Genomic DNA, 15,573 nt, shown 5'->3' with positions numbered 1-15,573 from the left:
CTCGATCCAGGACCCCAAGATCACACCCTGAGCCGAAGGCAGACATTCAACCACTGAGCCACCCAGGCGTCCCTATTGAAATATAGTTGACACACAATTTACATTAGTTTCAGGAACACATCCAGGCTTTTGATGGAAACTAAACAGAGGTATTTTTTCCCATAATGGCACTTAATGCAGGCCCAATATCTTCTGGGTCCAGTTTCTTAGTTTTCCTTTACAGTAGACATAAGCACAGTATATTGAGAGAATGGGCCATAAAACATATATCATTTGTAAGGTAGCAGTTTGATCTCTCACATCCGTGTTCTCAATTAGGATTTGTACACCTTGGGACACCTGGGTGGCTCAGCGGTTGAGCATCTGCCTTTGGCCCAGGGCATGATTCCTGGCATGATCCTGGGATCCGGGATCGAGTCCCACATCAGGCTCCTTGCAGGGAGCCTGCTTCTCCCTCTGCCTATGTCTCTGCCTCTGTGTGTGTGTGTGTGTGTGTGTGTGTGTGTGTGTGTCTCATGAGTAAATAAATCTTTAGAAAAAAGGGGGGGGGTTGTACACCTCAGTCTAAATCACATGGGTTGGGCCACAGTGACATTGTTAGCTTTTCCATGGGTATCTGCGCTCTAGGAGATAAATTCTTTGTTATTTCAAGGATGCTTTTTTAACTGATTATAAAACACTGTTTATGGACAGTTTTCTGTCTAGATAATTTGAATATTGAGAATGCTGGATAAATGACCTTTTCCAGAACTCTTCTAAAAGTGGGGAAAGAAAACACCTAAATCCCAGTTATAATTTATTCATAATAATTAATAATGTAGATGTGATATAAACAGACCTTTCAGCTCTTGCTGTGCCTTTCATGCAAGCATCTGCCCTATCCAATAAACCTAATATTCATGAAAAACTGGTTGAAATAAACAGGGTTTTTTGTGTGGGAGGGGTTAACAGGATTTAGATGAATATGGTTTTCTGTTTAGCATTATGTTCAGATGGCTGTAATCATGTAACTTAATTTTTAAAAAGTAAAATCTCTATAATATTTTCTCTGTCTCCCTCAGGGATTTGGGGGAATCAGATGATATGTAAACGAAAATACTTTAGAAACTCTAAGTGTTCTATAAATATTACATAGTATAAGTTAGCCTTCCAAACATTATTTTTAAATGTGAACAACATGGGCATGTTTCTTTTCTAGCTGAAGAAATACATTGCTCATTTCTAAAATGCTTTATATTCTAGTATCTGAGAAAATACATCTACCAAGACTGACTCTTATCATCGGATTAAGGTGGACCAGCAGCACATCCTTTCAGGATATTTTATCAAAAACATTGTAGAGGGCTCAGAAACCTGAGTGTAAAGTTGTGTCAAGGAAAGTTATTTCCAGGGCAGCCCTGGGTGCCCCAGCGGTTTAGCGCCGCCTTCAGCCCAGGGCGTGATCCTGGAGACCCGGGATTGAGTCCCACATCAGGCTTCCTCCGTGGAGCCTGCTTCTCCCTCTGCCTGTGTCTCTGCCTCTTTCTCTCTCTGTGTCTCTCATGAATAAATAAATAAAATCTTTAAAAAAAAAAAAAAAAGGAAAGTTATTTCCAAATAAAATGCATAACCCACAGCCTGACTTCCATAACACCGAGAGAAGGAAAGTCTGGTTTACATGCTGAAAGCAAATCTCCCCATTCCTTCTCTTTTCTCTTTATGTTTCCAGTGTCAATTTAAGGCCAGTGGTCCAGATTCTTGAATCTTTATCTTTCTATTTTACAAACCTTTCCTCTTTTTCTGGTGACTCATAACCACCTTTTTTATAACCCCCTTTCAAGACCTTGTATTTATGATGATAATTAAGGTAGATGCGTTGAGGGACACCTGGGTGGCTCAGCGATTGAGTGTCTGCCTTTGGCTCAGGGGTGATCCTGGAGTCCTGGGATCGAGTCCTGCATGGGTTCCCCACAGGGAGCCTGCTTCTCCCTCTGCCTGTTTCTCTGCCTCTCTCTGTGTCTTTCATGAATAAATGAATAAAATCTTAAAAAAAAAAAAAGATGAAAGATGCGTTGGGGAAATTTTCAATCAAGAATAAAGGGAATTTTTAAACAATGGATTAGGAAAAGGAAGAAGCCATGATAAGGAAACTTCACATGTGAAGTTAGCCACCATGGGTGTGTCAAGTACTTTTTTAATTGTCTTCCCAACAGTGGGAAGGTGTTAAATTATCCTCTTCCTTCCCCTTGTACCTGGGGAACAGGCTGGCCAGGGTCTCGATTGTACGTAGGGTCTTAGATGGACTTCATTTATTATAGTAAACTGTGTGTTCCCATCCCAAATGAACTCAGATTGGCCTTGAGATAATGGGGGAAGTGAGGGACACATAAGCAACTGGAAAGAATCTGAGTTTCTTTTAAATTCTGGAAAGCTTGTGAGACTGTCTCTGTCTAGATAAGATTGAGCATTCCTCTCTTTGATGCCATACACTGTGCTCCACTTTTAATTATCTCTTGCATACTGACACAACCCCCGCTATAGTGGGTGCTTGGAATCTCCCCATTCGCTAAAAGGCTCAGAAAGGTTAAGTTACTTAGCCAAAGATACACAGATGGCAAAATCTAGACTCTAAATCAGCCTGTATCCAAGCCTGAATTCTTAACTACTGCTGTCTATTTGTAGGCTCCAGCCATCTCATCCAAGCAGATATGATAAGTGAATTAAATACAAGGTATACTTAGGTTGATGCCATGAGATAGTACCAGAATGTTGGAGACGAAACAGGAAATTTTGCATGGAGGAAGTAGCATTTCCAATAAATATTAAAGGGGGGTGGAATTTTTAAAAATAAAATAACATGGGGCACCTGGGTAGTTCAGTCAGTTAAGCATCTGCCATTGGCTCAGGTCATGATCTCGGGGTCCTGGGATCGAGCACCCGGCCCCTGCGTGGGGCTCCCTACTCATAGGGAAGCCTGCTTCTCCATCTCCCTCTGCCCCTCCCCCTGCTTTTGCTTTTTTTTCTCTCAAATAAATAAATACGATCTTAAAAATAAAAAAGATTATGGTTTAAAAAAAGGAGGTGGGGGGGGAGTCAACCTTCCAACCTCTTAACAGCAAAACAATCACTTCAAAGGATCTGTGCACCTAAAATGTTGATACGCATTGCCGATTTGCCCTTCAGAAAGATTGCGTCACTGGACATTACACAGTATGAAAATGTCCACTTCCTCCACATCTGCCAAATTCCAGTGGAAAGTAGCATTCCCCCCCACCACAGTTCTACTGTGCACATTGATTAGTCTTTTCATATCTTCTTTTGCGATTTGCATGCATGTTTCTGCAAACAATATTCATGTTTGCATTTTTTTTTCATGTTTGCATTTTTGCCATTAAGCCCTTTGTTTCCCCACCCCCCACCCCCTATTCCTTGTGTGAGTGCTTTATAAAATGAAAGAAATTTGCGTTTCTTTCCTCGGGTGTGTTGCATATATTTTCTCAATTTGTCTTTTGATGGTGACATTTTTGTGTGTGTTGTGATACTGAAGTTTCATGGTTGACATAGCCAAATTTATCCCCCCCCCCCTTATGTGTTCAGTGTTAAAAATCAGTAGTGAGGGACACTGGGTGGCTCAAAGAGCATCTGCCTTTGGCTCAGGTCGCCATCCTGGGTGCTGGGATGGAGCACCCCGTCCGGTTCCCCGCAGAGAGCTTGCTTCTCCCTCTGCCAGTGTCTCTGCCTCTCTCTGTGTGTCTCTCATGAGTAAATAAATAAAATCTTAAAAAATCAGTAGCGAGAAAAGCCTCCCCCAAACAAAGATGTATACAGACATAGATGCATATGGATATCCAGATATAGGCACGTATGTGCGCGCACACGCACACACACACACACACGTTGTCCCCCAGCACGATTTCTGCATTTCCATCTCTATCCATCCCCCTGGTTTGCTTGGGCTGTGGGGCTCTCCCTCCGGTCCAGGTCTGGGTCTCGCGGTGGGCCCCAGGGCACCCCTCCCGCGGGGCCCGCGGGCTCGTCACTTCCCCTGCAGCCCCGGGCCGCGGTTCTCCGGGCGGGCGGAAGTCCTGCCCCGCCGGCACCTGGACTCTGCCCTCCCCGCAGCTCCCCCCGCGCGCCCCTCGGCCCCGCGGAGCCCGGAGCAGGCGGCTTCGGGGCGGTCCTGGAAATGCCCGAAGCACTCGGCCGCAGGGAGTTGGGGGGCACCTGCGTGGGGGGGCGGGGGAGGAAGGGCGGGGGAGCCTCCTGGATGCGGCCGCCGCCGCCGCCGCCGCCGCCGCTGCTGCTGCTGCAGACCCTGGGGCAGCCGCCAGCCGCGGAGAAATCCCAGGCCAGGTAGGGATTTCCATTTCCATGCAGTTTGCAGACAGGACAGAAACAGCTGGGAACAGAGCCTGCTTCGGCCCAGCTGACCGCTCTGTCCATCTTCACAAACTGTGCCCGGGTGAACCGTATTCTGGTTTCATGGCTCAGTCGTTCGGCGCTTGCCAGACAGCATCATTGACCTGAAGAGTCGAAAAGGCTTCCCTTGAACACGCTCTGTCGATCTAACTAGTTCCAGAGAAAGCCTCAGTTTGGTGTGCCTTTTGGTTTGGCTTGGTTGTAATATATATATATATGATAAAATTTACCGTTTGAACCACTTCTGGGTGGACCGTTCTGTAGTATTAAGCCGTCCACAAGGTTATGTAACCATCGCAATGACCTATTTCCAAAGGCCCTATTTGTTTGGTCACTACCCAAACAACTCTACCATTAAGCTGTAACTCTCTATTCTCCCTCCGGCGCCTGCTAACTTCTATTATACTTTCTGCCTATTCTGGATACCCGGTAAAAAGAGGATGGTACGATATTTGTCCTTTTGTAACTGGCCGCTTTCATCTGGCAAGATTTCACTTTTTATTTTAAAGATTTTATTGGGGATCTCTGGGTGGCTCAGCAATTTAGCACCTACTTTTGGCCCAGGGAGTGATCCTGGAGACCAGGGTTCGAGAACCACATCGCGTTTCCTGCGTGGAGCCTGCTTCTCCCTCTGCCTGTGTGTCTCTGCCTCTCTCTCTCTGTGTCTTTCATGAATGAATAAATAAATAAAATCTTTTAAAAAATATTTTATTTATTTATTTGCACATGGGAGAGAGAGAGAGAGAACACAAGCAGCAGGGGGAAGAAGAAGAAGCAGGCTCTCCGTCCCCACCCCCGGCAACAGAGTCCTACCTGGACAGGACTCTGGGACCATGAACCGAGCCAAAGGCAGACGCCCAACCAACTGAGCCACCCAGACGCCCTCATCTAGCCAGTTTTCAATGCTACATGTTGTAGCGTGCAACATAAGTTTCTTTTTAGGTCTATTATTCCATTGTATCTATAGATCATATTTTGCTTGTTCATTCATTGGATGGATCATTTCTACATTTTGGCTATTGAATAATAGTGTGAATAACGCTGCTATGAACATTCATACACAAGTATCTGTTTGAGTTTCTCTCTCTTTTTTTTTTAAGATTTTACTTTTTAGTAATCTCTACACCTCAAACAGGGCTTGAACTCACAACCCTGAGATCCACCTTCGACCAAGCCAGCCAGATGCCCCTATTTTCATTTCTTTTAGATATGGCCCTAGAAGTGGAATTGCTGGGTCATACAGTAATTTCATGTTGAACTTTTAGAGGAGCCACCAATCTTTTTTCTTTTTTGTTTTCAAGGTTTAATGTACTGATTTGAGAGAGAGAGGGCCTAAGCAGGAGGAGGGGCAGAGGGAGAGGGACAAGCAGGCTCCCCACTGAGCAGGGAGCCCAAGGCAGGGCTTGATCCCAGAATCCTGAGATCATGACCTGAGCCAGAGGCAGACACTCAACTGACTGAGACATCCAGACACCACCAAACTTTTCCACAGGGGCAGCACCATTTTACATTCCCACCAGCAATATATGAGGGTTCTAGTTTCTCCACACCCTCACTAACACTTGCTATTTGCCATCCTGTTAGTGTGTGCTTGTTCACACGCGAGTGTCTAATAATAGCCATCCTCCTGAGTGTGAAGTGGAATTTTGTTGGGGGTAGCTTTGATTTGCATTTCCCTCATGACTAATAAAGTTGTGAGCATTAGTGTATCTTTGGAGAAATCCAGTCCTTGGTCTATTTGTTTGAAGTTTTTATTGAAATTCCAGTTAGTATAAAAAAAAAAAAAAGAAATTCCAGTTAGTTACCTATACAATGTAATAATACTTTCAGGTGTACAATATAGTGATTCAACACTTCCATACAACACCTGGTGCTCATAATGACAGGTGGGTACCTTAATCCCCATCACCTCTTTCACCCATTCCCCGCCCCCCCCACACACACACCTCCCATCAGGTAACCATCAATGTATTCTCTGTAGTTAAGAGTCTGTTTTTTGCTTTATCCCTCCCCTTTCTCTCTCTCTCTCTCTCCCTCCCTTTGCTTGTTTTGTCCATTTTTCAACTGGGTTGTTTGTCTTTTTGTCCCCCCCCCCTTTTTTTTTAAGATTTTATTTATTCATGAGAGACACAGGGAGAGAGGCAGGGACGGATCCCAGGACCCTGGGGTCACTCCCTGAGCCAAAGGCAGACGCTCAACCGCTGAGCCACCCAGGCATCCCCTGTCTTTTTGTCCTTGACTTGTAGTAGTTCTGTATACAATATGAACATTAATCTCTTATCAGATATACAATTTGCAAGTATTTTCTCTCATTCTGGGCACTGTATTTTCACTCTCTTAATAGTAAAATAATATGCACTTTGACACTAAATTTTAATCCTGATAAAGTCTCATTTAGCTATTTTTTTCTTTATTAGTGCTTTGGTATCATATTTAAGAAACCATTCCGAGGGGTATCTGGCTGGCTCGGTTGGTGGAGTAAGTGACTTTTGACCTTGGGGTTGTGATTTTAAGACCCACATTGGGTGTAGAGATTACTTAAATAAATAAATGTTTTTTTAATTGCCAAATCCCAGGACATGAAACTATCCTCCTATGTTTCCATCTAAGAGTTTCACAATTTTCCCTCTTGCATTTAGCTCTGGAACATTATGAGTTCCTTTTCATGTCTGGTGAAGTCAGGATCTTGCCTGGGTGGCTCAGTTAGTTAAGCATCTGCCTTTAGTTCAGGTCATGATCCCAGGGGACCCCCCCCCCCCCCAATCTGGCTCCCTGCTCAGTGGAAGAATTTTTTAAAACTTTTTAAAAATACTATTTATTTATTTATTTATTCATGATAGACACACACACACACACACACACACACAGAGAGAGGCAGAGACACCGGCAGAGGGAGAAGCAGGCTCCATGCAGGGAGCCTGACATGGGACTAGATCTCGGGACTCCAGGATCACGCCCTAGGCTGAAGGCGGTGCTAAACTGCTGGGCCACCCAGGGAATCCCATGAATTTCCTTTTTTTTTTTTTTTTTAAAGATTTTATTTATTTATTCATGAGAGACAGAAAGAGAGAGAGAGAAAGAGAGGCAGAGGGAGAAGCAGGCTCCATGCAGGGAGCCTGACATGGGACTCGATCCTAGGTCTCCAGGATCATGCCCTGGGCTGAAGGAGGCACTAAACCGCTGAGCCACCAGGGCTGCCCTGAATTTCCTTTTTTAAAAAAATGATTTTATTTTATCGTTTGAGGGGGAGAGAGAGAGGAAGAATAAATGGGGCGGGGGAGGCAGAGGGAGAGAGACCAGTAGACTCCCCAACAAACATGGAGCCAGACACAGGGCTCCATCTCAGGATCCCAAGATCACAATCTGAGCCCAAGTGAGATGCTTAACCAAATGAACTGTCCAGCCACCCCTGTTTTCTTAATTTCCTTTTCAAGTTGTTCATCACTTAGTGTATAAAAGTACAACTCATTTGTTTGTGTTGATTTTGTATCTTGAAACATTGCAGAATTCATTTATCAGCTATAACAGTTTATTTGTGAATTCTTTTTTTTAAAAAAAGATTTTATTTATTTATTTATGAGAGACACACAGAGAGAGGCAGAGACATAGGCAGAAGGAGAAGCGGCTCCATGCAGGGAGCCCAATGTGGGACTCAATCCTGGACCTCCAGGATCACACCCTGAGCCAAAGGCAGACCATTGAGCTACCCAGGCATCCCTATTTGTGAATTCTTTAGGACATCCCTTATAGAACATCATATTGTCTGTGAAATGAAATAATTTTATTTCCTCCTATTCAATTTCTATGCCTTTTTTTCTTCTTGCCTAATTAACTCAGGTTAGAGCTTCTATGTGGAAAATAAATGGTGAAAATGATCATCCTTATTTTCTTTATTTTTTAAGATTTAAAAAAATTTTGAGTAATCTCTACATTCAATGTGGGTCGCAAACTCAAGATCAGGAGTCATGTGCTCTATGCACTGAGCCAGCCAGGTGCCCCTGCTTTGGCATTTCTTATAGGACAGATCTACTACTAATGAACTCCCTCAGCTTTTGTTTGTCTGGAAATGTCTTCGTTTCTTTCTTACTCATGAAGTATAGATTTACTGGATATAAAATTCTTGGTTAATAGGGATTTTTCCCTTTTTTTATTTTAAAGATTTTATTCATTTATGCATGAGAGACACAGAAAGAGAGAGAAGCAGAGACATAGGCAGAGGGAGAAGCAGGCTTCCTGCAAGGAACCCCATGAAGGACTCCATCTCAGATCCCAGGATCAGGACTTGAGCCGGAGGCAAATGCTTAACCACTAAGCCATCGAGGTGTCCCAATAGGGCTTTTTTTTCTTTTAAGACTTTAGATATGTCATTCCACTGCCTTTTGGCCAACATGGTTTCTGCTGAAATACCAGCTGTGATTTTATTTTATTTTTATTTTTTATTATTTTTAAAGATTTTATTTATTTATGCAGAGAGAGAGAGAGGCAGAGACACAGGCAGAGAGAGAAGCAGGCTCCATGAAGGGAGCCTGACGTGGGACTCAATCCAGGGTCTCCAGATCACGCCCTGGGCTGCAGGCGGCGCTAAACAGCTGTGCCACCGGGGCTGCCCCCAGCTGTGATTTTAACGAAAGTTTCTTTGTACATGACAAGTTGGTTTTCTCTTCCTGGGCTTTCAAGTTTCTCTCTCTGTCTTTAAGTTTGATAATTTCACTATAATGTCTTAGCATGGATCTCTTTGAGTTTTTCCTGCTTGGAGTTTGTTGAGTTTCTTGGATGCGTGTATTTGTGTCTTTCATCAGACATGGGCAGTTGTGAGCCATTATTTCTTCAAATTTTTTTTATCCTTTTCTTTTCTCCTTCTAGAACTCAGAGGTATTACTCTTGGTACTGTCCCACAGGTCCCTCGAGTTTTACTAAATTTTTTTTCATTCTCTTTTCTTTTTAGACAGGATTGTTTCTATTGCTTTATTTTCAAATTTTCTGATCATTGCTCCTTGCTGAAATTGATTGTTAAAACTCCTCTAGTGAATTTTTCATTTCAACTGTTGTATTCTTTCACTGCAGAGATTTTTATTGGTTCCTTTTGATCATTTCTTCTCTTTATTGATAGTCTCATTTCATTCATACATTGTTTTCCCAATTTCCTTTTGTACTTTGTCCATTGTTTTCTTTATTTCATGCTATCTTACTTTTATTATTTTTTTAAGTTTATTTATCTTTTTTAGTAATCGGTATACCCAAAGTGGGGCTTGAACTCATGATTCCAAGATCAAGAGTTGCAGGCTTTACCAACTGAGCCAGCCAGGCACCCTTTTTTGTCCATGATTTTCTTTAGCTCATTGTATATATTTAAAATTGATTTAATATCTTTGACTAGGGGATCCCTGGGTGGGATCAGCGGTTTGGCACCTGCCTTTGGCCCAGGGCATGATCCTGGAGTCCCAGGATCGAGTCCCGCATCGGGCTCCCAGCATGGAGCTTGCTTCTCCCTCCTCCTGTGTCTCTGCCTCTCTCTCTCTCTCTCTATGTCTATCATAAATAAATGAATAAATAAATCTTAAAAAAAATATCTTTGACTAGTAATTCCATTGTCTTCACTTCAGAGATAATTTCTGTCAAATTCTTTTTTTTCCCTATGAATAGGCTGTACTTTTCTGTTCCTTCAAATGTTTTGTAATCATTTGTTGAAAAGTAGACATTCATCTGTTTTTATGTGATAGCTCCAGAAAATCTGATTCTCTCACTTCTTAGAGATTGTTGATTTTTCGTGTTGAAGGCTAGAACCATCCTTTTGTATCTTTTCCAAACTTTTTATAAGGTGTGTATGCCTTATTGCATGTGGTTACTGAAATACTTTTTCGTTATCTCTGTAGTCAGCCAGTAACCTGGAAAGATGCCGACCTTCCGATTTGGACGCCCCCCCCCCCCTCCGCCCCCATCAAAAGGCATTGTTCCTTTAAACTTTTCAAAACATACTGCCAGGAAAGCTCCTACAGCCTAAGGGCAGGCAGGGAAGGGGGAGGGTGTGCAAAACCAATGCAAGTGTCTACACTAGTTCCCTCAGGTAACCACCAGACTAACCAAAGTGCACAACCCCAAATTTTGGAAGGAGAAGATCACCACTGCCCATCCTGGCACCAGTCCAGCCTCTCCAGAAACACAGGCTGCTGTCCCCAGGCTCATGGTGGGGGCTGAGGAATGGGCAATAGTAGCTGCTTTGTGCACATTGGTTATGAAACAGCAGCCTCTCCCTCATCAAGCACTCTTTTGGTTGATACAAGGGTTTGATCAGGCTCCAGAGTTCTGAAATAGTTTATTACAGTCATTCTTTTCAGCTCAACGTTTGGTTCGGTGGTGGAGGACTGACCCCCAGAGCTTCCTACTCAACCATTTTGTGTGACACTGGAATGGATCCTTTCTTTTTGGGAGGGGGGGAGTCATAGGAATGTATTTTTTATGTTTTTTGCCAGCCTTATTGAAGTATAATTGACATAACATTATGTAAGCTTAAGGCAGACAACCTGATGATCTCTCTCCCTAGTGAAGTGGTTATCGTAATAATGTTAGTTAATACATCCATCAACTCACATAGTTACCTTGTATGTATGTATGTGTGTGCGCTCATGATGAGAAAAAGATAGATTTGTAAAATTAACTTAAAGACACTCATTTTAGGAGTACAGATCTTTGGGGCACCTGAGTGGCTCAGTGGTTGAGCATCTGCCTTTGGCTCAGGTCCTGATCCCTAGGGTCCTGGAATCAAGTCCCACATCAGGCTCCCTGAAGGGAGCCTGCCTCTCCCTCTACCTGTGTCTCTGCCTCTCTCTGTGTGTCTCTCATGAATAAATGAATAAAATCTCAAAAAAAAAAAAAAGAGTACAGCTCTTTGAATTTTGACAAATAAATAACGACCATTGTCATCAAAGTATAGATCACTTGTAGCACCCCACAATTTCATTTGTGCTCTTCCCATTCAATCTTCATCCCTTACTCCCAGTGCATGAATCTTTTCTACACCATAGATTAAAATTCATCAATCTTGGGATGCCAGGGTGGCACAGTCAGGTAAGTGTCTACCTCTTGATTTTGGCTCAGGTCATGATCTCATGGGCATGGGAGTGAGCTCCACATCGGACTACATGCTCAGCTCAAATTATGCTTGAGATTCTCTCCCCTTCTCCCTCTGCCCCTCTCATTCATGCTCTCTTACTCTCTGAAATAAATAAATCTTAAAAAAAGAAAAATAAAATCATCAATCTTGATGTCTTATTTAAATGGAGGCATACAATATATAGTTTTCTGAATCTGTCTCCTTTTGCTCAGTGGTGTTTTTAACATTCATTTACATTATTGTCTATATTAGTGGGTTTTGGATTATTTTTTTTGGCTGAGTATTTTGTTGCATAGATATGCCACAATTTGCTCGTCATTTGACTCTTTTTTTTTTTTTTAAAGATTTTATTCATTTATGGGTAGCCCCGGTGGCGCAGTGGTTTAGCACCGCCTGCAGCCCAGGGTGTGATCCTGGAGACCCAGGATGGAGTCCCACGTCGGGCTCCCTGCATGGAGCCTGCTTCTCCTTCTGCCTGTGTCTCTGCCCCCACCCCCCGTCGCTCCTAAATAAATAAAATAAAATCTTAAAAAAAAAAAAGATTTTATTCATTTATTCATCACAGACACAGAGACACAGGCAGAGGGAAAAGCAGGCTCTATGCAGGGAGCCAGATGCAGGACTTAATCCTGGGACCTGGGATCACGCCCTGAGCCAAAGGTGGATGCTCACCAGCTAAGCCACCCAGGCGTCCCTATTTGAGTGTTTTCAAATAGTCTTTTCTATGTTCTAATCTTCTGACTTTTCTATTTAAGAATATTTTATTTTGGGACACCTGAGTGGCTCAGTGGTTGAGCGTCTGCCTTTGGCTCAGGGTGTGATCCTGGGATCTTGATCCTGATCAAGTCCCACATCAGGCTCCCTGCAGGAAGCCTGCTTCTCCCTCTGCCTGTGTCTCTGCCTCTCTGTCTCTCTCATGAATAAATAAATAAAATCTTTAAAAAAAAAAAAGAGTATTAAAAAAGTATTTTATTTTACAATTGGGAAAAAATAATAAAGACCTCAGTGAGCTCTCTGTTAAGATATAATTTCTTCCTTCTCTGCTATTTTACAGTTCTGTATCAATCTGTTAGGATACCTATCATGTTCTGTCTTGTATTATAAATATCTGTGTACTTCTGATCTTATTTACTTGATTCTTTTTTTTTTTTTTTTTTTACTTGATTCTAATTCCTTGAGAAAAGAGATCTCATCTCTTTCATTTCTTGATCCCCAGTCTTGGCCAGGGCAAGTGCCTGTCATATGACAGATGCCTGATAAAATAAATATGAGTCAGCCAGTTATTCCCAATCAGAAACATAGGTCCCTTGTCACCAGATTTTCTGACTCAGAGGAGCCAGAAGTTTGGATTTTGGTAGAACTCTCCTGATTTTTAATCATAAAATATTCAGAACTCAAAGTGAAAGAAAAAAGAAACCAGAAAGGAAGGAGTTTATGAATGAGCATTACTGAAATTGGAATGGTGTTAGTTCTTTAGATTGCAGAGTGGACTGATTTTCTGGGATCTGAAAATGACTCTGGGCCTCATTTACGAATCAGCCATTCTTGTGTGTGTTCACTCAGTCACATTTAATAGCTAAATATCGTATACTGAGCAAACAAAACAATAAACCAGAAGGTGCTAACTTAGAAGTGATCTTTAGGAGGGGCATCTGGGTGGCTTAGTGGTTGAGCATCTGCCTTTGGCTCAGGTCATGATCCTGGGGTCCTGGGATTGAGTCCTGCATCAGGCTCCCTGCAGGGAGCCTGTTTCTCCCTCTGCCTGTGTCTCTGCCTCTCTCTCTGTATCTCTAATAAATAAAATCTTAAAAAAAAAAAAAAAGAAAGAAAAGAAAAGAAAAAAAGAAATGATCTTTGGGAACATTTTTGTTTCCATGTATCATGGAGGTGTTCTTTTTTTTTTAAGATTTTATTTATTTATTCGTGAGAGACAGAGAGAGAGAAAGAGAGAGAGAGAGAGAGACAAGCAGAGGGAGAAGCAGGCTCCCTGCGGGGAGCCCCATGTGGGACTCAATCCCGGGACTCTAGGATCACACCCTGAGCAGAAGGCAGGTGCTAAACCGCTGAGCCACCCAGGGATCCTTAGGTATTTGTTTTTTAAACGAATTTGTAATCATGAATTAAAACAATCCCATTAGGCAAAATCTTAAGAAATCAATCAATTAAAATAGATCCAGGTAATATCACTCAGTGGTAAAAAAAAAGGGGGGGGGGAGGAGATCTTGCCATTTGTGACAATGTGGATGAGCCCAGAGGGCATTATGCTGAGTGAAATAAGTCCGACAAAGAAAGACAAACACCACATGATTTGACTTATGCATGAAATCTAAAAAAGAAAACAAATGACCAAACAAAAAAAGCAGAAACAAACCCTTAAATAGAACAAACTGGTGAGGGATGCCTGGGTGGCTCAGCATTTGAGCGTCTGCCTTAGAATAAAATAAAACAGATACAGGTAATCTGATAGTTTAGAAGAACAACAGGTCAAAATGTTGACCAAGTGAAATGAAACAGTTGTGTCTGGCTGAGGAGTACAGCGCTGTATGCTCTGCTGTGCCCCCGCAAGCGTGCCTGCCGTCTGTCACCATACGACACTATTACAGTACCAGTGATTATATTCCCTATGCCCAACCTTTCATTCCTGTGACTTAGTTATTTTATTATTGGAAGCTTGTACCTTCCACTCCTTTTCACCCAGGTTCCCCCTGCCCCCATCTCCCTCCCAAACCAAATTTTATCTTATTGTCACTATTTGCTTGTTTACAGAAGCTAAAGTGCAAATGGATGAAAGCCCCTTGTTTTATCTTGAAAAGGTGCTGAAATCTGGCTTTGTCACATTAACATTTTTATTTACAATGCCAGGCATACACACAAGAGCACACACTGGTGAACAGCTTTATAAACTTTTTTTTTTTTTTTAAAGATTTTATTTGGGATCCCTGGGTGGTGCAGCGGTTTGGCACCTGCCTTTGGCTCAGGGCGCGATCCTGGAGACCTGGGATCGAATCCCACGTCGGGCTCCCGGTGCATGGAGCCTGCTTCTCCCTCTGCCTATGTCTCTGCCTCTCTCTCTCTGTGTGACTATCATAAATAAATAAATAAATAAATAAATAAATAAATAAATAAGATTTTATTTATTTATTTATTCATGAGAGACACAGAGAGAGAGAGGAAGAGACACAGGCAGAGGGAGAAGCAGGCTCCCCGTAGGGAGCCCGATGTGGGACTCAGTGGGGGACTCCATGCAGGACTCCAGGACCATAGCTTGAGCCGTTCAACCACTGAACCACCCAGACACCCCACAGCTTTATAAACTTTAACAGTGAGCACAGTGTGGCCAGAATGGAGACCAAGAAATAGGACAGTGAGAACATCCCAGAAGACCCCCTTGGACCTTCCACCCTAATAACCATTGCCCCGACTTCCTTTACCACAGATCCATTGTTCCGCTTTCTGAACAGCTTTTTCCTAAGATTTTATTTATTTATTTATTTATTTTTTAATTTTATTTATTTATGATAGTCACATAGAGAGAGAGAGAGAGAGAGAGAGGCAGAGACATAGGCAGAGGGAGAAGCAGGCTCCATGCACCGGGAGCCTGACGTGGGATTCGATCCGGGGTCTCCAGGATCGCGCCCTGGGCCAAAGGCAGGCGCCAAACCGCTGTGCCACCCAGGGATCCCCTAAGATTTTATTTTTAAGTGATCTCTATACCCAGTGTGGGGCTCCAACTCACAACCTCAAGATCGAGAGTTGCACACTCCAGCCAGGCACCCTGCCTCTTTCTGAAATTTATGTAAACAGGGAATTATGATGTGTCTGCACTTTTTTGTGTCCTTTTTCTTCCTTCAATATTCTGTTTATGAGGGCAGCCTGGGTGGCTCAGTGGTTTGGAGCCACCTTCAGTCCAGGGCGTGATCCTGGAGACCTGGGATCGAGTCCCACGTCGGGCTCCCTGCATGGAGCCTGCTTCTCCCTCTGCCTGTGTCTCTGCCTCTCTCTCTCTCTCTCTCTGTCTCTCATGAGTAAATAAATAAAAATCTTAAAAAAAAATTATGTGTATG

The sequence above is a fragment of the Canis lupus genome, chromosome 8 (assembly GCF_048164855.1).
Source record: "Canis lupus baileyi chromosome 8, mCanLup2.hap1, whole genome shotgun sequence".
In the NCBI taxonomy this organism is placed as follows: Eukaryota; Metazoa; Chordata; class Mammalia; order Carnivora; family Canidae; genus Canis; species Canis lupus.
This window is presented reverse-complemented; position numbering follows the sequence as displayed.